This window comes from Lissotriton vulgaris, chromosome 9, assembly GCF_964263255.1.
Source record: "Lissotriton vulgaris chromosome 9, aLisVul1.2, whole genome shotgun sequence".
NCBI classification, from domain to species: domain Eukaryota; kingdom Metazoa; phylum Chordata; class Amphibia; order Caudata; family Salamandridae; genus Lissotriton; species Lissotriton vulgaris.
In genome coordinates this window covers 248,283,192-248,308,210 of record NC_141697.1, presented here as the reverse complement: position 1 = coordinate 248,308,210, position 25,019 = coordinate 248,283,192, and the positions used below count along the sequence as shown (strand labels likewise).

Below are 25,019 nucleotides of genomic sequence, written 5' to 3'. Positions count from 1 at the left end.
TCTGCAGTGTTTCACGCGCTGCACATGCTGCGGTGCTCGGCACATTTCAGAGTGGCTGGGGGGTGGGGATTAGATAAAAGGTGTGCTCAGCTGTAGACATTAACAGCCCATAAAGGCCTTTTAATAGCCCTCCTGCCCTGCCTTCCTCAAACACCCCATCCTCGGTTCAGAGGAGGCGTTCATTGCTGGGTTACTGACACCCCTCCTCGCCCCTTCTTGCCCCCTCCCCCACCCAGCAGACGGCACCGTGAGCCCCCGGTGGGGCTGAGTGGGGATTATCTGGGCAGGGGGTGGGGTGTCCAGGTACCACGTGCAAGACCACCTGGCAGAGGCGCCCCCCTCCCCCCCAGCAGGGAGGGGGGCAGTGTGTGGGGGGGGGAGCAGTGTGAATACCTTGGAACCTCTGCGAGGGTGACTCCCCCGTCCAGACACCCGAGGCGCTACCAGTGGCACGCCTTTCATCTTGTCTGACGTGGGCTCTCAGCTCAGGCTTTTGGCACCGGGAGGGCAATTTGGCGGGGTGGGGCACTGTAGGGGAACAGTGTGAATACTTTGGAACCTCTGCGAGGGCGCCTCCCCTCTCCAGATACCCGAGGCGCTACCCGTGGCACGCCTTTCATCTTGCCTGACGTGGGCTCTTTTGGCACAGGGAGGCAGTAGCGCCACAGAGAAGCCAATAAATAAATAAACATCCATCGGTTGTGTCAAAAATACCAAAACTCCAAAAGCAAAACACTTGAGTGCACGCCTTCAGCAAGCACGGGACCAGTCATGCCAGCTGTGCTCAGGGGCTGTACGGGCCGCCTACGTCATTAGTTACAGTGTGTGCGTGCCACAAGCTACCGTCACCAACCCCAACAGTGCGCATCTTATCGACCGCAGAATGATGAAAGGCTTAGCAGGCATAACCTTCATCAGCAAAGAGACAGACCCCAGCAGTGCGCATGTTATCGACCGCAGAATGATGAAAGTCTGAGCGGACAAAGCATTCAGCAGGCAGGAAACAGACCTCAGCAGCAGGCACTAAACCCCTTGAGCTGAGATGAGCGCAGCCTTGTGATGGCAGAGGAGACTCCGAAGCTGCGCTTACCACGTGTGTCTCTCGAGGTCCCAAGGCTCCACATTTCACGTGTGTCTCTCGAGGGCCCGGGGTCCGCATTTCATTTGTCTCACTAGGCCGCACATTCCACTGTTCACAAAACCGGGCCTTTTAAGAATGTTGCTGGCCTCGGGGTACACACTTCCTCGCCTCCAGTCACGATTAACAGTTGAGCTACACAAACCCAAGCACTTTAAAAACGTGTTCGAGTAAACACTTGGAATGACCCTGTTGTGGCCTCGAGGCACTTTACTGAGCCACTAAGGCCACGGATTAAAGAGCGGGCTCAGGAGACGGCGCCCCTCTCACACCACTCTCCCCTCTCACCTCTCTCACCACTCTCCCCTCTCTCACCACTCTCTCCCCTCTCACACCACTCTCTCCCCTCTCTCACACCACTCTCCCCTCTCACACCACTCTCTCCCCTCTCACACCACTCTCTCCCCTCTCACACCACTCTCTCCCCTCTCACACCACTCTCTCCCCTCTCTCCTCTCACCACTCTCTTCTGTCCCCGCTCTCTCCTCTCCCCTCTCACCACTCGCCACTCTCTCCTCTCCCCTCTACAACTATTAGCATTGTAAATGACAAAGCTATTAATTTAGCTATTTTCAAACCAAACGCATAAATACAAAATTTGTCATTTACAAAACCGATAGCTCAAACTTTCCTAATGCGAGACCTATTGCATTGCAAATGCTTGTTTTAAAAGGGGCCTCATAACGGGTCTCTATCGGGCTCTGTTTCGAGCCCTGGCACAGACGGTACGTTTTTTTCCGGACTGCAGTGACAGCAGTTTGCTGTCCCTCCAGTCCGGAAAAAAGAGCCACGGCGCAAAACAGCCCGATAGAGACCCATTACGAGAGAGCAGGCCCATCGATGTGCGCTGCGCACACTGCTCACTTCTCACTAGCAGAGAAGTTACGGCATGACGTCATGCTAGGTGAGGGCTGTGGGTGAAGGGAAATCCTTTTAAAGAGTCATTTCCCTTCTCTTTCTGAAACGCAAGAGCAGCAACATTGTGGTAGGTTCACCAGGGCTTTAATTGGAAACGTTTTCAATATTATATGTAACAAGCCATAGTTGCAGCTTATTTGTCTTATGCAACTAATAACAATTGACAAAGCCAATAGTCCTTACTTGTTGTAGGTACGATGTTACTTGTTGTATCACATACCTGGATGCAATGGCAGAAACAGCAAAATAAGAGTCGGGCGGCACACTATGCTAAACACAGATTTTTAGCATAAGTGTTTTAAAGCCACGCCCCTAAGTACACTGCCACGCCTTTTTGAGAGACCCCCCAGTTTTTTAATCCCACTTAAAGCCCTGCATCTACATAAAACCTGCACTGTAAAACAGGGCTTCAGGAGTATTAGGGTTGATGTAACACTATGAAAACGTTCCACATTTCAAAATGGCATCTCCACAACCTTCTCCCCTCTCAAAAAGTCCCAGGATGTAAAACGTCTCACTAAATTTCAGAGGTGAACAGTGTCTTCCTGCTACCAATACCTCCAGCGAACTCTTCCCAGAGTCATCTCGTATTTTCCCACGGCATGCTGGGGAGAATGGCAGATGACAATACAGATTTACCTTCATAAAGGATCCTGAACTTATGGCGCTCATACCAACTGCTGGGAACAATCACAAGCTTTACGAGCTATAGCAAAGCTTCTTACTGGGGTGCAGCAATTACCAAGAAGGAGTACTTAACACATTGGTTCAGCATCCCACATTCATGCACACAACTGCTCAGCCCACCCGTTTACTTCATAAACCAGCTAGCTGGACATAGTACATGGGAGGTAGTGGATTAGTGTTAGTACAGATCTTTCCTACTGCTTTCTGGCGGTCTCTAGCCAATGCATTGACCGCTCCCAAGCACAGTATGTTACGGATCACTTAGAGCTTTCTTTTGGCTAGTACCACTCATGGTCCACATCATATGAAAGGAATTTTTCTTTTTAACTTTGGTGCTACTAAGTGGAAGAGGACTCCTAGCAACCATACGGACAAACCTTTCCAAGCACCAGTCTATTCCAGGGATTTGGGTCTTCCCACCGCATCTAAAGTATGAGAGTTTCTATCTGGCCATCTGAGCTGTGAATAAAAGCTTGAGCTTGATTTGTTCAAGAATGTAAGTTTTTGTTTTCCTGACTGGCCGTGGTAGACTTCAAACCCCATAGCTCAAAGACATGTATGCTCGTGTCCATTTTCTTTATTAGTGAACTTTTGAATCCATACAGTCTCACAGAACACCATTGCTTGTATTCTCATCTTCGTTCTTGTAGAATACACCACCGCGTGCAAAAATATTTTCCCAAATCTTTAATTGCAGCTCTGCCACCGTAATTTGTGCTTATACTCCTGGAGTCTTTGACTGCTCATCCCAGACGAATTTAATGGCTCAATTTTATGACTAATATCTTAAGCATGATAATACTGTCTATGTCCTGGTAATAATCCGATCAAGCCTTTTTAGGTCTCAGACCGACGGCTGGCTTGCCAGCCGGAAGTCGGAGATTTTATGATCTTCAGTGGCGTGCCTAAACCCGCCTCTCTTGGTCTCTCTTCCATTGGCTGGCTTCCTAAACGGAGGCCAGCCATTGGAAGAGAGCCGTCCCTCCAAAGAAGCTCCGTCTTTTTCGGATTCGGGGGGGTGTTCGTGGTGTTCTTTCCACTTTTAAGCCACGCCCCCGAATCCGAAATTTGCGGAGCTTTGCGGCTGCCATTTTGCCTGAAGAACAGCTTGAGGACATGAGGTAACTATCCCTTAATGCTCCTGTTTACTATCTGGTTGCCCTTGTTTATGTACACCTTTCAGAACAGATCGTGAGTCTTATGCTCGTCGCTTTGTGTAATTCCAACAAGCAGCCTTTCTGAGATCTAAAGGTTGACATTTTACAGCCCGTGATTTCCGTGTGAGCTCTACAAGCCCCACCTCTTGCTCGGTTTCGGTTTCATTTATGCTGAGACGACGCAAGACTGCAATCGAGCAGAACTGAAACCCGATCTAGAAGAAAAGGCACTTACAAGTAAAATATCAACTTGAATTAATTGTAATTTAGAAATAAGATGCCTTTATGTGCGACAGGGTGTGTAAGGGTGCTTTTCCTTGTTTAATTTTGAGCTCGACAATACCGGCACTTCTCACTAGAGATGTAATACTTTTATTTGGAGAATACCGGCACTTCTCGAATGCCTGCATTTCTAATTTTGCTTTTCAAGCACTAAATAGACACCAATTCGGCAGCAGTTCCCAGTTTTGTTCTTTTTCGTCCCTTCGATGGCACCGGGGGCGCGCGCAGTGCTCTTCCAGAAGTACAACGAGGTCTGAAACGCACGCAAGCCGACGCCAGAAACGCCATGTTTGGACGGTCTTTGATGCGGCTCCGGTGCGAATTTCTCGGTGGTGGCTAGAGTAACTGGTTTCCCAGAGGCGTTGGTTCCTTTGCAAGGTTTCAAAATGTTATTTGGGATGCAAATGGTAACAGTAATCTGGGCGGCACTACAGTAGACGTAGGACGAGGACGCCAACCGTCCCAGCACAGGTGTCGAAGGTGGGCCCTGATGGCTGCGCTGCCGGAAGGCAGTTAGAGGAACCTCAAAACAACATACACATCACATGGATCCTTATATCACACCCAACGCGCGCATGTTGAAATGTTTCCTTCAGTGCTGTGTGTGAAGTAGGAGCCGGGTAAGATTTTCTTGTCCCAGCATGATTTCCCATTTTGTTGAAACTTCAGAATAAAACAAATGCAACCTTACATCTTTCAACAAAGCATTCGCTTTAATGCACTTGCACTTTCCTAGAATGTGCCATAAGCAGTGGCCTACCCAGTTTGGTTGCTTAGGTTTTATCTTGTGAATTACTTTTAATGTTATGAGGAATGTTCCCTGGGTGCCCATTGGGCATTGCCAGTGCCAGATAAACCCTGTATGGTCCATGTCGCCAGAGCTGCTGAGAACTTCAAATGCCAAACACAGCTAGTTCAATAACCTGTGGGCTGGCTCGGGGTCTCCATTCAGAGCCTGCTAAAAATGCCCAAATACATGGATGTTTAACACCTTGGCTGCTAGGCGTTTTCCCGCTGTGTGCTGGAAAATGCTTTATTACTTTATTCATGACGAGCTCAGCTCGTCATCAGCACAGCTCAACTGTGCATCATGACGAGCTGAGCTCGTCATAAGCATCGAAAGGGTTAAGCAACACCACTGTGGTTTCGTACAATGGAGGGTTAGAGGTTGGGCTGAAGCCTGCAGCCAAGCCACAATGTGCACATGAAAGCCTTGTGCAGAGTGAGTTGAATGCATGGTCGCAGGACCTGGCCAAAAGCCTGGTCGTGCGACCAACCCTCACTGTACACGAGCAAAGGCAATGGTGGATGGAACAAAGGGGTATGGAGTATGTCATGAAAAACAAAATTCCATGAAAGAAAACTTTAATTGTAAACTATCGTTTCTTGTGCTCATAAGATATTGACATTCAATAAAAATAAAGTTAAAATAAATTTATGGTTCCTGCAAAAAAATCTTAAGTGCCCTGAAATTGGCCAGTTATGGTTAGCTGAGCAAGCTTCTACTAGCCATCGGATAGACAGCGCAGGAAAGAGCAGAGTAATTCTTCCATTTTACTGAAGACAGTCTGCTCACATCATGAGCATGGAGTTTCGGTAACCCACAATTAGCACGTTAAGGCATTTTATGGATTTTAAATACACGAAGTGATGATTTGCATTTTATTGAGGAGTGGTTTTGATGCGGAGATGGTAAATGAGGGTTGTGTTTATTATTATGTGGAAAGGGTACCTCTGGATGTTTATGCACATTACTTTGAAGTTCTCTGATTAATACATACTGTAAAGTGTTTTTAATGTATTAGAGCTTAATCTATGTACATCGCTAATGTTTCTTGTGTATGCTTCTGAACCCACCTAGAGGGGCTGGCTTACGCTTTCTTCTCCCTGGAAGCCATTACCATTGGTCTAAGTTTCCGCACTGGTTTCCTTCCTCCATTGGCTTCTCTCTTTCCAGGCAATTGGCATTTAATAGTGAGAGACAGCGCAGCACAGATCAGCGTCCTGGTACCCTTGTGCTCATGACGCCCTGCCCCCACCTGAGCATGGAGCTCTATTATACAGATTAAGTGGGATCATTAATCTCAATCTGGAGTTACACTGATGCTGAGATTGCAAATGGAAGAGCTGTTTTTAATATGTGGATACAATGTCTCTAGCTGTTACTGCACATCCATTTGAACTGTCCTGGAATGATTTGAACTGCATTGTGTTTTTAATGTACTGGGGTTTAATGTCGATCCATAGTTTGTATGTTCCTTGGTTGCTTTTTGACCACATGTAGGGCCGGACTATACTCATGCTTCCTATAAAAGTGATTGCAATTAGTGTCTGCCCACCTTCCTTCCCTATCAGGCCAATATTTAATCCCCTCCCCCATTCAGAGCGTTAAGTCCACCTGACCAGGTAAAGGGTAAAGCGGTTAAGGGTGGCTTCTTGGAGCCACTTCCCTGTTTGGACTTGTTAAGGCATGGAAAAGGCCTAGGGCCAGAAAACCTGGTCCTCTGGCAAGAAGCGTGGTACTTATCTCTTCCCCCTTCCTTTTCCCCTTAAGCTAACATCTTACTCCTGCAGGTACCATCGATTGAAACCAGTCAGTGCATGCAGTTAAGGAGAATTTCTCCATGGTATGCCCTCAAAACTTTACTTGTGGCCTAGCAGTGCCTTCAAGGGTTGGGCCAGTAGTGCTTTTGGGTGGCTACCTTATAGAAGTTACTGCCAGTCTAACACTGCCTTGTGAGTCTGTGCTGGCACTTCACCTGGGTGGACTCCATAAAATAATTAACAGTGGTTTCAGAGTGCTCCCTTTCGTCAGGCTCCTACTATTCCAGAGTAGATACCATGCAGTAATTACGATTGATCTAACAATGCCTCCTGGGGTTAGGCCCCATCGCGTCTGGGCGGTCTCTATAAAGTAGCTGTTGGTGGTTAACAGTGCCTCCTGAGGATAAGCTCCTATTGCTCCTGGGAAGATCCACATTTAGTCACTACTGATGGACTAAAAAATGTCTCCAGGGAATGGACTCCTTTTGCTCCAGGGTGAAGTCCGGAAGTGAAAGAAGTCTCACTGTGTAAGAGTCATCTTCAAAGTGAGTCTGCAGGCCCTCCCGCTCTTGTTTGTGTTCACCCACCCTCCCACACTCCTCCCGCTATCCAATGTGTTTCAGCCACCCCCAACCCTCCTCCCGATCTTTGTTGTTTAACATCCACCGCACGCCCTCCTCCCATTCTCCGTTGTCTTTCTACCACCCCCGCCCTACTCTCTGTTCTTTCAACCTCGCTGTTTTTTCACCCACCACCCTACCCTCCCCTCCTCCCGCTTAGTTCTTTCAACCTCTTGCTCTCCATTGTTTCATCCATCTTCCGACTTCCTCCCGCTTTCAGTTGTGTTTCCTACCCTTCTCCCTCATTTTGCTTAGCCCCCTCACCACCACCCCCTACTCTGTTTTTAGGTCTCGGACCGCCGGCTGTCTTGCCAGCCGGAAGTCGGGAGATTTTATTATCTTCAGTGGCGTGCTTAAACCCGCCTCTCTCTTGGTCTCTCTTCCATTGGCTGGCTTCCTAAACGGAGGTCAGCCATTGGAAGAGAGCTGTCCCTCCAAAGTAGCTCCGTCTTTTTCGGATTCGGGGGCGTGTTCGTGCCGTTTCGACTTTTAAGCCACGCCCCGAATCCGAAATTTGCGGAGCTTTGCGGCCGGCATTTTTTTTTCATCTGTCGGTGAGGATCGTCTTGTTTTTGAAGGTCCCGAGCAGAGCCACGTGGAGGTGGGTGCAAGGAAGTAGGAGTACAACGAATATGCTCACCCAATGTCGTAGCCTGAGAAAAGCAGAGGGGCAAATTACCATTTAATCAGTTCTTGTCCGGATAATCGCGGAATCTATTGCGGAGTTTAGGAAGAAGTGTTCAGACGTGGTGAGGTTCGTCCAGGGTAAGTAATCAGCCCCTGGGAGGCGTGTTGCGGGGAGGGGAGCGAGTCTGCAGGCATGGGGGTGGCGTCTGCAGTGCTAATGGAGGCAACCACGGGGCCTCAGCCCACCTGTGGACCTGGAGGGGGTGGGGGCAGAGAGCCGCGTGGCTTCCACCTCCGTTGCACCACCATGCCAGCTGCGCTGATACCAGGCCAAAGGCACGCACGGGCATGTTGGGGGTGGGGGAGCAGCAAGCGATAGGGACTCCCTCTTGATTCTGTCCGAGTGCCCCTCTGTAGCACTATTACTGTGGCGGGGCCAGCACCAGTGCCTCAGCCCGTGCAGGCATGTTGCCGGGAGGCGCTTGAGCTTGGCTCCTTCCCTTCAGAGACTCCGGTGCCCACCGCGGCCAGTTACTCCATCCAGCACGCCGCTATGCCCCCTGGTCTTGCAATTCTGTGGGGTCGGTTTCAAGCGGGGGCATGTTCTTTCCCTCATTCCCCTGCGGTCCTGACTCTGGCCCACCTGCTGGGGATCCCGGTTTGCCCGGGTGGGAGAATGGAGGAGGGTGCCTCGCCCCCAGTGTGGCTTTGTGCTCGCACTCGCGCAGCAGAGCAGTTTAGGATGATAGGGGTTCCCTTTCCCCGCGGGTCTCAGATAAACTAGCCCCATCCCCTTTGCACCAGGTCTGCACAGAGGTAAGTTGCAGGAAGCAAGTTGCCATGCAGGCACCCATCCAGCTACCACGATCCCCGCCTGGAATGCCAAGGCTGAGGGGGATCAGAGGCGCGAGACACGGCCCCCAGCTCCAGGCAAACAGCAGAGGAGGCTCTCTGCTCCCGCGACAAAAAAATGATAAGTGGCCGGCAGCTCCGGGTGCAGACCCTGATAATGCAAGAATAAAGCGTGTGCAGCAGTATCGAGTTATGATGCTGTTCGCGCGCAGGCCACAGCGAGAAAAAAAGATAGATATACTGGTCCCCCCAGGCTTGACACCAGTCGGTAGTGCAGCAGGCACCCAGACAAATCGCTCTGGTTCCCTCGGGGACGGGTGAAGAGGCTGCAGCAGGAAGCGGAGGAGGGTGAACCGAGTCCAGGCATGGAGGGCAGAATGGAAGAGGCACTGCTACCTGTGGAGAAGCGCAGGTCGGTGAGGGGGTGGAGAGCTGTGGGTGGAAGTGGGTGTGGAGTGGTTGTTACTAGAAGTTATTTGTCCAGGGCAGGGCATTATCCAGGGTTCCAGCGTAGCCCTTTTAGGGTATGTTTTCAAGAAGCTCGCTCAGTTTACACCCTCGAGCTTTCTCAAAGCAGCTCTCATTGGTCGAAGAGAGTAGTGGATTGGCTTGTTGCAGACCACATCTGCTCGTTGCATGCCACTTGTTTATATCCTAGTATGACAGCTCCGCGTGCTAGTTGCTGTTCCGGTGTGCTTGCATTCCGTCCCCCTGTTTGTGCTCGCTTTTTCTTAGCTCTGCCCCCTGTTTGTGCCGGTTCCCTTGATGTGCTTACTTTCCTGCCCCCTGTTCCCTCGTTGTGCTTGCTGCCCCTTGTTCCGGTGTGCTTGCATTCCTGCCCCCTGTTGTGTGGGCTGCGAGAGCTGCGCGAGCTGTGTGCAAATTCTGTAATATTTGGGGACACTTCCTCTCAACTATGCATGCCTCCACCCCCACCACTTAACTATTTAGGCTAGACACTTGCCTTTGATTTAAGTGATTTAATTCTAGGACAGAGAACACTGGGTGGGCCAGATTGAGGTTTGGAAAACGCATGTACAGGTAAGGTTCCTAACTGTTGGCTGCATACGAGTCCTTCACAGCAACCTATTTGATTCACAGTCTTGGGCTGTCTGTTTGCCGCAGGAGACTGGATTTGGCGAAGGACTCATCATGGACAATCACTTAAATATCTTAGTGAGATGACACTTGATACAACATTTCTCCTAATGTTTTCCATATTTTCTTTCAGTGCTTTGCTGCCTAGTTTCTTTCTGCGCCTAACGATCCACTCCCTATACTCCTTTCGTTCTCGCATTGTAACTGCGGTCCTATGAGGCGTGTTGACTCTCCGCTTGCTTTCCTCTGCAGAGTACAAGGACACTTTCCTCCTCTTTGACCGCAGCGGCGATGGCCGGATCCAGTACAGCCAGTGTGGTGCCGTCATGCATTTGCGAGCGATTAAGCTATTGCATTGTAAATGACAATGCCATTTATTTACGATTAAAAAACAATAAATAAAAAGTCATGAGCAATGCCAATCGCTCTACCTTTAATAATGCAGAGACCATTGCATTGTAAATGGTTGTTTGTATATTGTAAAATTGGAGTACTCCAGATGTAGGAGTGGACGTAATTTCATAAGGCAGATAGCACTTCGCCAATCCCTGAAACAGTCTGCTGCTTTTGCAGTAGATGTCATAGAAGTACAAGACTGTGCACAATAACATTGCCATGTGCATCTGCACTGCCTCATACGATGACACTACGTCCATCATAGAACACCTTAACTTCCAGACCAAACCAGAGACCAAAACCACGATCATTGGAAACACAGCCCACAGACCCTCCTGGCCATCGTCCCAGCTTTTGCAGTCTCCAAACACTACATCTTCCTGGGAGACCTGAACTTCCACCTTGAAGACCCGAATGACACCAACTTTACCTGGCTTCTTGAAAACATGGGCGTCACTGGCCTCTCAACTGGTCGCCACCCTCACACGCTTAGCAGGACACACACTGGATCCCTTCTTCTCCATCACCGGCAGGGTCAAATTCTCACAACACCGAGCTGACCTGGAGAGACAACAGCATCATCCACTTCACCATTGATGGCCCGCAAGAAGCCCCAGCGAGACACCCCACCCTCCCTCATCACAACTGGGGCAAAGTCACAGAACCCCTCTGCACCAATACCTTCAAAGAAGCTAGACACCAGTTCCCTCGAACTCCATGTCCAAAACTTCACCAACTGGATCTCCACAACATCCAACACCATCGCCCTCCCCCCACGGAAGAACACCACCATCAACAGATCTGCCAAGTAAGCCAGATGGCTCACCCGAGAGCTACTAACCCTCAAGCGTCACTGTAAGAAGTTGGAGACGCTGGCGCTCTCAAGAGTTATCATAACCATCTCAGAGACAGCAGGAAAGAAGCCCTCACCAGCCGCATCGAGGCAAAAGCACCAACTGCACCAAGGAACTTTTCAGCATAGTCAGTGAATTCTCCTGTCCTTCCGCCACGGAGAACACAATCTGCCCCTCCCAATCTGCCCCTCCCAAGCCCTCTGCGACACTATCAGACTTTCTTCACCAAAAGAGCTTCGACATCTACAGCAACTTCGACCTTCAACCCACCTTCCTCAACCCCAACCGCAACCAAACCTACACCTCCCACCCCAGACAGAATCTCTGACTGGAAGCAACTCTCTACCGAAGACAGCATCTCCCATCATGAACTCCATTCACTCCTGACCCCCCTCGGACCCTGCCCACACCACATTTAAAACTTAGTAGGACAAGTTATTGGAGGCTTCTTCACAGAACTCAACAACAACAAAAAATCACCACAGCCACCGTCCACAACATCCTGAAGCACATGGAGGTCAAGCCACACCTGAAGAAACACGCCTCCAACCCCAACGAACTGAAAAACGACAGCCCAATCTCGCTTCTCCCCTTCCCTGCAAAAGTCATAGAAAGACTTCAACCGACAGCTCAAGGACTACCCTGAGAAAAACCTGCTCGACCCTTCCCAATCAGGCTTCTGGCCCAACCACAGCACTGAAACCGCCCTGATTGCAGCATCAGACGCCTCCTCGACCCAGGCATAACAGCCGCCCTCATCCTCCTTAACCTATCAGCAGCCTTCAAAATTGACTCCCAACACACCCTTGTAACCAGACCCCATCCCATCAGCATCCAGGGCTACGCACATGACTGGATCCCCCCCTTCCTCTCCGGTCTTACCTTGAGGTTCCACCTTCCACCCTTCTCCGCACCCAAAGACATCCTATGTGGCGTCCACCACGGCTCCTTTCTTAGCCCCCACCCTCTTCAACATCTACATGACGCCACTGGCAAACTTTGCCCAAAACCATGGACTCAACAGTCTCCAGCGACACTCCGCTCATCCTATCCCTCACAGAAGATGTTGACACTAAAAGAGTAAACGTCCAAAACACCATGACTGATATCGGCACCTGGATGAAGACCAACTGCATAAAGCTCAACTCAGACAAAACAGAGGTCATCTTGGAGAACAAGCCTTCCCCCTGGAACATCACCTGGTGGCCCCCAAACTGGGCCTCGCGCCCACTCCCACTAACCACGCATGCAACCCTGGAATCATCGTTGACACCGATCTCACACTGAAGCAACAGATCAATGTGCTCTCCTGCCGGCTTCCACATCCTTAGTGTGCTCCACAAGATCTTCCAATGGATCCCCATCTCTACAGGGAAGCCTGGCACCTAAGCAATCATTTACAGCCAATTCAACCTAGCAATGCACCGTCGGAACCACCAAACAGCTTCTGAATCACCTCCAAACAATCCAGAACCCTGTAGAAAGACTCATCTTCAACCTCCCTCGAAGAACCAGCATCACCCCTCTACTCTGAGCTCTGCACTTGCTCCCTGTCCAGGAAAGAGGACTCTTCAAACTCCTTTGGCATGCCTACGAAACCTCCACAAATCCGGACCCGCCTACATCTACCGCCACCTGGTTTGTGACAGTCCTTGTATTCTACGCAGACGATCGGTGCAGAACGGAACTTTTTCATCCACACGTGCATTCCTGAACTCACGGGTTAAATGTGGTGTGGGCTCTCCCTTATCCATTAGAGTCGGTGCCGTAGAATTTTTGGAAGACACAGAGCCTATCTCCATCATATCTTTCCACATGCAACATATATAGAGAGGCCATCTTCCGTTCAAGAGTACCCGTCTCCTGCAGCTTATCGACACAACATAAGAAGCCCACAGCACTATCTCCATCTAGAGGATCCTCACTTACGCCCAAATCTTTTTTCAGATGGCCTTTGCCCTGATAACCTCCATACCTTTATTATTATTGGGACACAAATCAATTATCCATGATGAATTCTGCGTGCACTTAGTAAACTAAAGATAATCGTTTGGGAGACCGATAACTTTTTACGTGCCGTTGACTGTCATTTCATCCGTACTTGGAGCAGACATTCGCATTTCCTATCAGTTTTCAGTGCAATAAGGCGGTGGCCTGATGAAGGTGATAACGCCGAAACGCACTTAGTCTCACCAACCGCCTTGCCTCCATCAACCTTTGTCTGTTTTGTTTGTCCTGTCTTCTATTTTCTATATAATGAATATCTGAGCAAATATCAACTTTTGATACGAATTTTCAATTATGACATTCTATGTAATTCAAACAAGAGATTTATAACACAAACAATACTGAAAATATCATCACTAAATAAAAGGACATGAGCTTTTGATTATTTTTGCCTCATTTTGGTTTATGGGTTGTAATTTTGGTTAATCAAATGGGGTGGCACATATGAATTCTTTCAGACCTGAAATTGCGGATGTCAATAGTCTGACTTAGCTATAGACCTTATCCACCAAGCCCTCATTTACAGCCAATTCAACCTAGGCAATGCACTACGTCGGAACCACCAAACAGCTCCTGAATCACCTACAAACAATCCAGGACTCTGCAGAGAGACTCATCTTCAACCTCCCTCGAAGAACCAGCATCACCCCTCTACTCGGAGCTCTGCACTTGCTCCCTGTCCAGGAAAGAGGACTCTTCAAACTCCTTTGGCATGCCTACGAAACCTCCACAAACCGGACCCACCTACATCTACTGCCACCTGGCATTCCACCAACTGACCAAAGAGCTCCAATCTACACCCTCGCCTTTGCCCACATCACTCATAGCTGATGGGGAGGCCGTTCCTTCTCATACCTCGCAGCCAAGTCCTGGAACGACCTCCCCTAACACCAGAGCACCTCCCCATCTCTGAAGAACTTCAGGAAGCAGCTCAAAACTAGTCTCTGACCACAACAGTACGACCGAGGCTCGAACAACCCTTCCAGTGCCTGGTGACCCCCGGGGTGACAACCCACGCTCTACAAAACCCAATGATGTTTATTATTGCCTCACCCCCACCCATCCCCTTTTATTATATTCAGAAAGAGCATACTGAAAACATTCAGACCAACACAATAATAGCAACAATGTAACTTCTCTCAATCTAACCATACCTCAAAATTCATATATCTAACCTCACTATTGATTATGCACAAAGTTTTCAAAAGGGACAGTGTATAGAATAAAATGCATGTCCTTTCCTACTCTTCTGCATTCTTCCTCCCTGTGCCTCCAATTAAAATGTTTTGTACAAGACCGTAAAGCAACACCCCAAATAGGCATCGCTAACGGAGCTTTGACTGTGCAACCTGTGGCCTGTGATCAGGTGTGCTATTTTCTATATATTGCTTAAAAGGTTTTCAGCACCTTATCGTAACTATCACCATCAAACTCAATTTGCTCAAAGAGCGCAGTATATAGCACCCTTATCCATCTGGCAGTTCTGTAAGGAACCTGTGCAGGTACAAACCTCAACATTAAAAAAATAACGTCACCCGAGCACAATCATTAAAACACACAAAAACCGATGTGGGGATAGACTTTTTTCAAACAAAACAACGAGTCGGTTAGAAAAGGCCTTCAACAGTTCACTGGCCAATAAAACACCAGACATTGCAGAAGAGAGAATTTGACGCAAAAATTTTTTGCGAAATCTCACCTTAGTATATATTGACCGGTGGGCTCGGGTCTGAGTGAATGCAGTGCTGTCTAACCCCTTTCCAGTGGAGCAGGGAACCACTTACGGATTGTGCCCGATGCTGTGCACAATTGTCCAGTTTTCAATGGTCAGAGGCGACGAGGACTGGGTCTCTCAATATACCAGGCCTCAAGAAATCTACTCTCCCACTCGCTATTAAGAGTCAATTTTATGCGGGCGAGATATTTTTAGGGCAGACTACCCATTAGGGCAGAGAGCTTGTGCTGGAAAAGAACAGGTGTTCTCTTCACTTTCTGATTGAAGGCACAATAAAGTGGCTTCTAAATCTTGCTTGATCTGGTCACATTTGCTGCGGGGGCATAGGTCAAATGCTGGCATACGTCTGACAAATTGCTGCTTATTTTATCCTAGAGATTGGCATTTACTTTTCTTTTTACTGCAAAGTTAAAGGATTTTATAAAAGTGAACTGTCTGACAATCGTTGTGAAAGAAATGGTAGTCACATTTTTTTTCTCCACATCACATTTAAACCTCTTGTAAATTAACAGTACACATATTTCACAATATATCAGCTATTAGGAAAGCACTTATTTTGTAATTCAGATGTTTGATGCAAACCGATTTTAATTGGGTTAAAATTAAATCAGAACACTTTACTTAGTGACATGCAAATGAATTAATACATATTTGCAGAACCCATATTCCTTCCCCGCCCTGAAGACAATGCTGTTAGTGAACTAAGAGGCAAACTATGGGTCATGTGCACCCTATGTGTGGGCTTGATTCTTATTATACATGGAGCATAGGTTTGCTCTATTCAACTAAACAAAAGGTTTATGGCACAGCGGAAATGCTGGACTGACAAATTTGAAAGTGCTCTCATATGCAATAATGAAGAAAAAGGCAGCTCCGTGAAATAAAATATTTGTGCCAGGACCCCCCCCAATGAGAGACGAGTTTATAAGTAGAGTAGATTATTTAGGTCTGGCAGCATTATGATTTTTCGAGGCCTGTATTCAGATCTCTTGATATAAATGCGGCACGCTGGTGGCTACCTTAGGATGTTTATTTTGGAAGATTGGGGCCCCTGCCTAAAGTGATGAACCCTAGCAAGGAAAATAACTTTTTGGAAGGAATGAGTCAGGTTATTAACATTTATATCTTTTGAGTAAGCTAGACGCTGTTTTAAATCAAAAATTCTACCAGATCATCACTGTTCAAAATGTTAATTTGTATTTCATCTTTTTGTTTTTTTCTTCTCTTTCTTTTTTTCCCCCTTCTTATTTAATTTCTATTGTTTATACATATATTAACACTTTTTTGAACACATTTTTTACATGTAATACATTTTGGTTACTGTACAATAGAAAATATTTAAAACATTCGACAATACGCAGAGATTATTCCTTTCAACGCGTTTCGGCCGCTCGCCTTCCTCAGGAATTCTGCATATTTCTTTTCTAAATCAATAGTAGCTTGGCTATTCAGACTTGATAGCGTGTGAACTGGACTTGTAACGTATCCTGCGAGCGTGGTACAAAGCCAAATTATTTCCTAATTATTAGCGCGGCTGCTTAATGTATATTCAGTTATAGTTCATGCTCGGTTGCTTCAGGAGAGGTACTCTTTTGATGTCTTCTGGATACTATTTCTGTATATATGAGGCTGCTCCGAGTATGGTCCTTCTTTAACAAGTTAATGGTATCATCGCCTCTGTGAATTGGGCTGGATGTCGACTAGTGTTATGCCTCTTAAGGTTCTTCTGGCTTCAGCTTTTTAAATTGAGCATTAAGTCGTGTCCCTCCTGTAGATGCGATGGCCATTTGCAGCGTTTTGGCCTCTGCTCTGTTTAAACACCCACTATTTTGGCGCCAATACACAGGGATGTCGACTCGTGTTATGCCTCTTAAGAGTCTTCTGGCTTCAGCTTTTGAAATTGGGCATTGCGTCTTGTCCCTCCTGTAAATGCGATGGATATTTCACCTTAGGATGCCCACCTGGTTGCCCCAGTTTCTCTGTGATCTGGCTGGCAAGCCTGCTTTCCCGTTTTCGCTGCAGCCAAGACATGATTCAGACCACCTGTCCAGTCAGTGTGATCATTACCAGGAGAAAGGAACAAAGGCTTGAGCAGGAAGGAGCAGTACAAAAGGGGGTGGTGATGGACGGAGCATCTGAATCAAACACTCACACCCAGTTAAAAGATCTGGGTTTAATCCATCACCGTTCTTTAGCCCACTCTGCCACCCCAGTTCAGACATGTCTATATGCAAATCAGTCTGACCCTGTGCCTCATGGGAACAGTCCAGCCCGAACTGCCAAGCCATGTCTTCCCTGGACCGGAAACAAGCTTCCGAGGACCGGTTTCTGGCATTCCAGCCGTCTTCAGCCCGGCTTGCTTGAATCCAGTGGCAAAGTGAGCAAGGGACTCACGTCTGAGCATACCCTGCCACACCTATGGCGGCCAAAAGCGGTACAAAAGGGGGTGGTGATGGACGGAGCCTCTGGATTCAAGCAAGCCGGGCTGAAGACGGCTGGAATGCCAGAAACCGGTCCTCGGAAGACCAGCTGGGTGTGAGTGTTTGATTAATTCAGATGCTCCGTCAATCACCACCCCCTTTTGTACCGCTTTTGAGCAGGAAGGAGGTCACACCTCCATCCTCCCAAGCAGGCTAGTGAAGTGGCACATCAAAGCGGTGAGCTTCAAAGCATCAGGACTGACACCCAGAGGAGGGAACAGCCCTCCCACTGCCCCAGGCACATTTGCACACAGGCAGGTGGGATATCAGTTATTCAAGGAGGTTTACATCCCCCAGAAGGCTAGTCAAACCTCTATGGCGAGCAGCCTGGTCTGGACACCATAATTAGATTCCTGCCATCCTTAGGCTTGGCAGAATAGAAAGTTCTGGGTCGAAAAAGGTGACCTACACCCCCAGATTAAGTCACCCTGGGAGCGGATTAGCTGCAGGGACTAGAAGCCCATTGGCTACTTGCTCCCACATCCCAAACTACCTTAAATCTAGGATTTCAGGGACACCCCTGACACCAGAACCTCAGTTCTCAACAACCTGCATCAAGAAGGACAGACGAAGAGACCTCGTCAAAGACAACAGGACTTGCACCAAGCAATAGAGGGATACCCAGCACCTGTGGCAACACTCCTGGAACTTCCTGATCGAGACTCGTCCTATGTCATCTCTCGGTTGTCCCAAACGGAGATCCCTGAGGAAGCCTGAAGCACCCTCAAACTCCCTTGAACGAGTGGCACTAGTCCCATGCAAACTGCAGGTAAAAATGCTCCGGATCACTGGCCATCGGGTACTCCAAGGGATCGCCTGAATCCAGGTGGTCTAGTTCATTCTGGAATCTGTAGTCCTGCTTTCCACAAAGGCACAGGCAGCTACTACTTTACCCAGGACCACCGGATGTCAAAGTTACTTTCTGCTCTACATACCCCTACCAAGGCTTGCTGGCCGCCAGTCGCCAGTCTATCAACTAGCCCCTTTGATCGACGCTTTACCTAGGGGGGGGGGGGGGGGGGGGGGGGCACTCCAGCTGAACTTCGACCAACATCAGCACCCACCCTGTTGTGTTTGTGCACCTTTTACCCTGCAGCACTGTTACAGCAGTAAAAGCAGCCCTTGACCTGCAAGTGACCGATTGTCACTAGTGGGTTTTCCGATTGACCGTATTTTTTAATTTACAGCGTCTTATTTTGCACTGATTTTATATTGCTTCAAAAATCTACTACATCCGTTATATGTATGCTATTCCGTTCATTTTGGTGTTTGAAATAAGATACAAATACACAATTTTCATAAATTGGAGTTGAATTTCCCTCGAGTCATGTCAATTATTTTATTATCGGTCTTGTTACTCTGAAAGACTTACATATGCTCCTCTAGTAAAGCCCGACTGCTCATTGTCACACTACCAGGACTGAGCTAAGGATTTATCAGTGTGAATCTAAGGCCCACCTTTGGAGGATCGTCATAGTAATACATGGTGAGGTCTAACCCCCACACCACGTAATACTCCATTTTCCTGCAAGTCCAAAACACCACAGACAGCAAAAGTGTGGTCTAGTCAGATGTGAGACTATGGCAACCTATGAACCATTTGAACACCTTTGAGGCGATTCTGAAACTAAGTGTTTCAAGTGTGACAAGAGGAACAGCTTTGATGCTTTTATGCAAAAGTTTTATTATAGGTAAAATATCACACACTTAGCACCAGTGATTCTGTAGTGCTTAAAATTCCCAGATCGAGGGGGAGAGGGAGAGAAATAACGAGAGACATAATAGAGATAAGACAAGAGACAGAGAAAACCAAAATGATGGATTTAAAAAAAACATTTTTTAAAAAACACCCTTTGGCAAGAGGCCGCTGCTGTTTCTGAAGGCGCCTGCATTTTTATCCAAATTGCAGGCTGGCTCGATGAGGACTGGAAAAAGCATTTCCAGTTTCTAGAAATCAGAAATGGCCCCATTTAACATGCTGTGAACTTTGGCTTAAAAAAAAACCTAAGTATTATCAGAGAAAAACCGAACAAAAGACAACTATGGGTGGCCTTGTGCTTGAAAACTAAAAATTACAACCCATCAAGTAAATGAACCCCCTTCTTCAGCATATGATAATACTTAATGATGCATTCACATTCTGGTTCAGAGAGGGTCTGGATTGGCAGTTGAGGCTGTACTGCTCCTATTGTCAAGGATCATTTGCATGTAGCTGGGTCTAATCGGAGGCAGCATTCTAGGCAAAAGCATGATGGGTGGGGACGCTGCGCCATGGGATTACCAGTGGCTGAGATCAATCCAAGCATTCCCTTCCTTCGCTTTGTTTACTTCAGTGCAATTGGTACGGCCAGACGTGGGTCCTGTGCACACTTTGCAATCGGGACCAAGATGCACTCAACTGAAGAGCCCCAGCTAGGGCGAAACCAGTCTTGGGTTGCTTGGTGCGGTTCAGAGTGTACTTGGTTTGGCAGTTTGGGCTGCACTGCTCCTTTAAGAGAAGGAGCAAGGCTAATTTGCATATATCTGGGTTTAATCAGAGGTTGCATTCTGGGCAAAAGACACATTATGGGCTGGAATGTGGCCCAGAGTAATTACCATTGGCTGCTATTAAAGGATCCATCCCATCACTGGTTTGCTTTAACAAAGACTGCAGGAGTTCTTAAAGCTTCAACTTAAAGCTAAAGTAAAGTTGCAAAATGTAGATCAACAAGGAGATCTATAAACAATGAAAAACACAAAGTAGCCCTTCAAAGAGGATGGAGTTATATGGCCACTCCCCAAATCTACCAAAAACATACTTTCCACTCACTGCAGGTCTGGAGTTAGACTTCTAGTGGGTAAATTTATTGAATCACTGCCACAGAAAAACAAGCACTGGCGTTGCCAATAGGTCTCGCAGTAGGAAAGTTGGAGCTATTGGTTTTGTAAATGACAAAGCCCTTTATGTTTTTAAAATGAAACCAAAAATAAAAGGCATTGTTATTTGCAATTGTAATAGCTCCAACTTTCCTACTGCGAGACCTATTGGCAACGCCAGTGCTTGTTTGTTCTTGCCTTTTAGGACAACAGCAGTGGGACAAACAGAGCTGTAAATGGCAGCATTTTTGTTGCAGAAGTGCACCTCCAGACTGCTTTCAGTCTGGCAGGAATCCATCCTTTTCGCTGTTTTGTGACGGGCAATAAAAGGCAGTCTTCCTGAAGCAATTAATAGAAGAAAAAAAAAAGAAAAGTACGCTGACAAAAGGCTTAAACGCACTTCTGTAACGAAATATTTAACTATTTTCCATACAAATAATATGTAGGTGGCTTATTGACACTTTCCTGACGGAGAAAAGTGGCTTCATTTTCTGTGTCTTGGTAGGACTTGCTTGATTTGTTTTTATGTCTGCTTGCTTCCCCTTTCTGTAAAAGAGGGTCCCATCTCTTCATGGACACTTCACTGAGGGTCCCATCTCTTCAAGGACACTTCACTGATTAATCTATTGTCCGGGCCCTGCCTCTGGGCCACACCCCTACTTCCTTCGACCACTCAGCCCTGGTATAGACAGGCCTCTGCGTGGAATACGGTGTTTACACAATGCGCGACCCTTCTTTCACATCCACGCAGCAACATCATGTGGGAAAAAAAACGGAGACAGCGAAGCCGCGATTCGCATGTAACAGTGTCAACCCAAGACACATCAACAAATATTACAACATGTAGGTAAACTTTGCCTTGGGTCGAGTTTTTCCATGCAGCGATGAAGGGCATCTAATGCTGGTTACCCCAGGGCAGGGAATCATCTGTTTGTCGATTAAGACAAGTACCTGCTGTGGTTCTGAAATTCTGGACCCTGCTGTAATATGGTACCGAGGCCCGACACTCGTGTCACAAAATATCATCGTACCATGACGAATTCGGTATCGGCAGACCGGTAATGATTAGGACATTATCCCAACGCATTTGCGCCTTGATTGAGTGATGCTAGCACCCTTAAATCATGGTTTCCGTCTCGAACCCTCGGACTCCATTTTGTGAACGGCATCCATCTGGTCTCTTGCCTTCATATAGTCAATTAAGGCCGAGCTTGATCTGGAAGGCCACGTCCACCTTAGCTGACTCCCCCATGACCTGGCCGAGCTGACTCCACTGCTTCCAGCCAAGCCTGTTCGGACAGTCCCTCGCCCAGTGGCCGAGTAAGATAGCATCAAGGCACAACATGCCATAAACCATTCACCACATACAGACCATGTTTTCCACACACATACACCTGTCCATGTCTCTTGTTTATGGCCGGTTTTACGATGAGGAGGTGCCCGATTTTATTGAGGTTTCACCAATATCTGATGGTAGTTCTGGGCTGAGCAGGGTAATCTATCACGAACTGTACACACGAAATTGTAGGCTGGTCGTCATGACTTTGCTTTTTCTTTTGTTTAACAAACATGTCTATGGTCGCATCATAAAACGAAGAATTCTTGCCTGAAGTGTAATATTTCGTATAAAAGGAGAAGGCTGGTTCTGTAAAAACGAACAGTCTCCTGAGAACTTACATCCCGTGCTGTTGTACTTCTAGGACACTTGTTACTTGGTTGCAGCCAATAAAACTCGATCTCTGACTTCACCTAGAAGACTTTGTTTCTGTGGTCCGGAACAGGGAGAACTCAGAGGTCTTCGGGTGTTATCCCCTGGCACCACCGGGTTCTTAAAAACCCGGCACCTCAGTTGGCGCCCAACTCGAGGCGGTATCAAGCGGTATCAGTCCAAGCCAGATGTTCGTGAGGAGCTTCGTGTGAAAATTCCAGAGGACAGCCAGCCACTTCAGCGACCCCTGCATGTCGACGTGGTTCCGAAGGTCTTTGCTGCGAGGTTCCCCACGTCCCGACGGCTACGAAGGACTGCTGCCCTGACTATCGCCCTGTTTTGGACCCAGTGATCCTTGGTAGAGCGAAACGATAGACGAGTCTTCTAGTGACGTCATCGATCTTCAATACTTCAGTTAAGTATAAGTGGAGCGTCTCCCAGTCCTTAGTTTGGTTCTTCGTTTTGGTATCCCTGAGATACACCTTGTTTGGAACTTGCAAGCGCCAAAACCAAGGGATTCGTGTATTCACGAAAATATCATATTCGATAATCCTTTGAAGTTTGAAGCTAGACTAGTGAGCGAAGATGCCTGGTCTTAGCAGACTTGGAAACTTGTTTTGTCTTGGCTGTAGTAAGGACTCCCGATTAGAGGATTCGTGTCCGGTTCCTCCGATTGGAACTCCAACATATGAGCTCTATGTGAAGCACGGAGTAGGCCCCATCACATAATGAGGTATGGATAAAATACACCAGAAGGATGGCGTTTTAAAATGGCCCCAATATGGTAGCTTTGATGCAGAAATACTAGATAATTTAGAGGTCAAACTGTTTAAGAAGAAAGCCCGGCCGGCGAGGTTTGACTCTTTTCGCTTGTGGCGCAAAGAAGCCAAACAGAAAGAAATGAAATTAGCGAAGAAAAATAAACGAGGTATGTCAATGGTACAAGCTGCAATTGCATACAGAGATAATGAGGAAGAGCAAGAGAGTGAACAAATGCTCCGAAGCAAGAAACTAGCAGTAGATAAATGCTACCCAATGTTGTCACATGAAGGACAAGGTTCAAAAGAGACATCTGAGAAAGATCCATTAATGTCCCATTTACTGAGTTCACCACCCCCATATACCTCGAGCATTACTGCACCCCCAAAGCGCTTTGTTATACCGCGCCCCGGTGCGCAAAATGCAGCTCTTGCACAAACACCAGCTCCTCTTCAGCTGGTTCCTATTTCTCCGGCGCAGCCCTCTCAAGGGCCGCCGCCTTTGCTACATACTGCATCTACTTCTTCTACAACTTTGCCTACTGCTCCAACTGTTTATCCTGATACTACTTCTGCGACTGCCTCGACTTCTTCTGCTATTGCCTCGACTTCCTCTTTGCATCAGCCTGTCTTTTCTGGCACATCTGCCTCTCCGCAAGCTTCTCCTTCTGTTCGACAGAGTGGCAAGTACTGTCACTGGTCTGTTCTCACCTTTCTTTGGGTCGCCTAAAACGACCCCTAAAACAGGACGTAGACAGTTGCGTAGTCAACTGCCTGAGGAGGAAAGAAGTCCTGAATGAGTTAGCACGTAAATGGGTTACTGATACTGTAAAATATGATGTTCAGTCGGTTATGGAAGTCTTCCGCCAGTGGGATGCACCCACTCAGAGATATGTATTTGAAGAGGATGTGTGTATATCTTTGCGAAGATTTGGAGACAAATGATCCAAAACGCAAAATGAAGGAATTATTCCGTATGCGTTTCAAGTTTTATGAAGGCATGATTGTAGGTGCTGATGTTGAAAGAGCAATAGATTTGTTGTTATCTTACAGGAGTAAGGGAAACGTCTCTAGGTCACTGTATGAGGACGACATGTCAGGTAGGAAAATGCTGCGACAGTACCCCATGAGAGAGGTTCCTCCAGTTTGGAGGGAAGGTGACGCAAATGCAAATCCACCAATTCTGCCGCATTTCCAGCGTGTAGGGGTACATGTCCCCTGGAAAAGATCTGAAGTTTAAGCACTCAAGCAGACATTACCCGATCCCCGTAAAATTCCTGCAGGCTATTATAAGGAGTTATCACAGACTGCCAGCTCATGTATAATGAATTTAGCAGATGTAGACATGTTGTTTGGGAATGTTGTTCCACGGCCTTTATGGAGTAAGATTCGTCATACAGATCATGATCAATAATTAGGTGACACGTGGGCTAATATCACAACTGCTGATACTAGACAAATTGGCGGATCTAAGCCTGAGCCTCTAGTAGCTGAACTTCCTGGTCGAATTATTACCTATATGAAGACTTTAATGCCTGAATTGCGTGTAAATTGGGATAAGTTATCTGCGTGCAAGCAGAAGTGAGATGAGAATGTGTCTGACTTTTTTACGAGTTTTGAAGAGACTTTCGTCGATCATAGTGGTCAGGATATGGCTACCGAGGGTGGCCAAAGATTGTTTGTAGACAAGTTCGTACATAATCTGCTTCCTGAACTGTGTAATAAATTGAAAGATTCAGAGAGTGCTTGGGCTGTTTCCACGTCGGCGCAGATTTTAGCCACAGCCCAGTACTACGAAAATAGACGCAAAGACGAGCTAGATAAGGCAGACAAAAAGACAAAAGATTTGAAAACTAAAATCCTTCTCCAGCAAGCCTATCCGCCTCGCACAGTCAGTCAGCCCGATTATCAGCAACCAAAGCAGTATTTGAGAAACTCACAAAGAAATGAGTCTTCTCAACAGCGTTTAGCGTATGGTCCGAATCAGTGTGCATATTGCAAGGAAGAGGGTCATTTCAAGAATAGTTGTCCAGCTTTATTGCAACGCTTAAATGGTGTTTCTGGTGCAAGAGGTAGAGGTGTTCAACAGGCTCCTAGGGGTAGGGGCCGTGGAAATTTGCCCCAGAACACTACTTCTTTTCCACCTCAAAATTCCATGAACAGCTTCGAACAACAGAATAATGCGTCTTCTAGGACAGCTCAGTACTATGCTGATGACTATTACGCAGAAAATGAGTCATAATTGCTAGGACAGCCATGGAGAAAGAGAGGGAGTTGTTTCAGTTCCAGTAGATCAGAATGG

The 25,019-nt window shown here is 47.3% G+C and overlaps 1 protein-coding gene across 3 annotated transcripts in view; it reads right to left on the bottom strand.

Moving 5' to 3' along the window:
• FBXO34 (F-box protein 34) overlaps positions 1 to 25,019 on the bottom strand; it is a 197,222-nt gene that overhangs the window by 117,272 nt on the left and 54,931 nt on the right. The window contains exon 1 of one of the 3 annotated variants that reach the window (XM_086937444.1): positions 10,750 to 10,880. The exons of the other annotated variants lie outside the window; for them this stretch is intronic. The gene's annotated coding sequence lies outside the window, so the exon portion shown is untranslated. Of the gene's footprint in view, positions 1 to 10,749; positions 10,881 to 25,019 lie in introns of those variants that run through there. 3 annotated transcript variants of the gene reach the window in all.